At 48.7% G+C, this 2055-nt stretch overlaps 1 non-coding gene across 1 annotated transcript; it reads left to right on the top strand.

Annotated features, from left to right (window-relative positions):
• The first annotated feature begins 366 nt into the window (after positions 1-366).
• On the top strand, positions 367-521 carry LOC149886415 (5.8S ribosomal RNA). The gene has a single exon (XR_016454615.1). It is a non-coding gene; the product is annotated as a 5.8S ribosomal RNA (ribosomal RNA).
• The last annotated feature ends 1534 nt before the right edge of the window (positions 522-2055 follow it).

A 2055-nucleotide genomic window follows, 5' to 3' on the forward strand; every position in this document is an offset into this window, starting at 1 on the left:
ACCATAAAGTCAAAGCAAGTAAAGAAATGTAATATTGACTTTAGTAACGCTTCAGATGAAACTCACGGAACGTTGTATTCAAAAAAACGGAGACGTAAAAGTCGTAACAAGGTTTCCGTAGGTGAACCTGCGGAAGGATCATTACCGATCGCTTTCAAAACCCACTGTGAAAAGTTTCGAAGCGCGCGGGGTAACGGCAGCTCAATGCTGCTGTTTTAAACGTAACCCGTTAAAAAAGGCTACGGCCTCGCGTGCGAACGTTGTTGTTTTATTCAAACAAACTCTTTTTGTTTACTGCTGTCCGGCTGTTTGCTTCGCCCGAAAAAGGCGAAAACAAACAAAACGACATAAACTTAAATATGTGACAACTTTTAACGGTGGATCTCTAGGCTCGTGCATCGATGAAGAATGTAGCCAGTTGCGATAAGTAGTGTGAATTGCAGAATTCAGTGAATCATCGAATCTTTGAACGCAAATTGCGCTCTCTGGAGCTCCCAGGGAGCATGCCTGTCTGAGCGTCGTGTTAAAATCTAACACGCTTCGGCGTGGACGAAGGAAGATCATGTGCTATCAAACGCGCCTGTCTTCTCATGGCTCTGAACCCGAAAAAACGGCGGTTTTTGCACCGTTCATTTTTTCCGGAAGGCTCAACTCGCTTCTGCCCTTTCGGATACCGGCGGTGAATTACAAAAAAATCGTCTTCGAGTTCTCCGCTCTTTCCTCTCACGCGAAAGAGCAACAAATCCACACTTTGACCTCAGATCAGACAAGACTACCCGCTGAATTTAAGCATATTAATAAGCGGAGGAAAAGAAACTAACAAGGATTCCCCTAGTAACGGCGAGTGAAGCGGGAAGAGCTCAAACTTAAAATCTCCGTCGCTAGCGACGGCGAATTGTAGTCTCGAGAAGCGTCTTCAAAGCGAACTATCAACGCTCAAGTTGCTTGGAACGGCACATCGCAGAGGGTGACAATCCCGTGTGAGGCGTTGAGAACCGACCACGATGCGCTTTCTATGAGTCGGGTTGTTTGGGAATGCAGCCCAAAATGGGAGGTAAACTCCTTCTAGAGCTAAATATTGGCACGAGACCGATAGCGAACAAGTACCGTGAGGGAAAGATGAAAAGCACTTTGAAAAGAAAGTTAATAGTACGTGAAACCGTTAAAAGGGAAGCGCATGGAATTAGCAATGCGTTGTCGAGATTCAGATCGGCAGCGGCAGCTACGTCGCGTCGTGCAGATCCGAACGGACTGCCGGCGCGCGTCAGAGGTCGCGATCGGTCGCATTTCCCGGCAGCGCGCGTCAACAGCTGTTGGAACCGAGAGAAAAGCTCTGCGAGGAGGTGGCCAGCTTCGGTTGGTGTTATAACTCGTGGCGGCGATCTCGGGTTCGACAGAGGTGTTCGCGGCACGCGCTCCTTTAGGGGCTGGCCTCTCTTGTCTCAGTCGCTTGTCGACCAGAGCGGACTGCTTGCAGTGCGTTCGAACTGCTGGCGATTGCTCGATGGGAAGAGCGCACACGTCGTGCCGAGGTTGTTGGCGGTCATATGATTTCATGCGACCCGTCTTGAAACACGGACCAAGGAGTCTAACATGTGTGCGAGTCTTCGGGTGACTGAAACCCTCGGGCACAATGAAAGTAAAGGCTCGCAAGAGCTGAAGTGAGATCTTTCCCCTTCGCGGGGAGAGCGCATCATTGACCGACCTATTCTACTCTTAGAAAGGTTTGAGTAAGAGCACATCTGTTGGGACCCGAAAGATGGTGAACTATGCTTGAGTAGGGCGAAGCCAGAGGAAACTCTGGTGGAGGCTCGTAGCGATTCTGACGTGCAAATCGATCGTCAAACTTGAGTATAGGGGCGAAAGACTAATCGAACCATCTAGTAGCTGGTTCCCTCCGAAGTTTCCCTTAGGATAGCTGGAACTCGGAACAGTTTTATCAGGTAAAGCGAATGATTAGAGGCCTTAGGGTTGAAACAACCTTAACCTATTCTCAAACTTTAAATTGGTAAAAAAGACTTCGAGAGACGCAAAAAGTGCCACAGAGTGTATGAA

The sequence above is a fragment of the Hydra viridissima genome, unplaced genomic scaffold, assembly GCF_058129835.1.
Source record: "Hydra viridissima isolate aposymbiotic clone 2 unplaced genomic scaffold, HvirCarnegie_v1 scaffold_7, whole genome shotgun sequence".
NCBI lineage: Eukaryota > Metazoa > Cnidaria > Hydrozoa > Anthoathecata > Hydridae > Hydra > Hydra viridissima.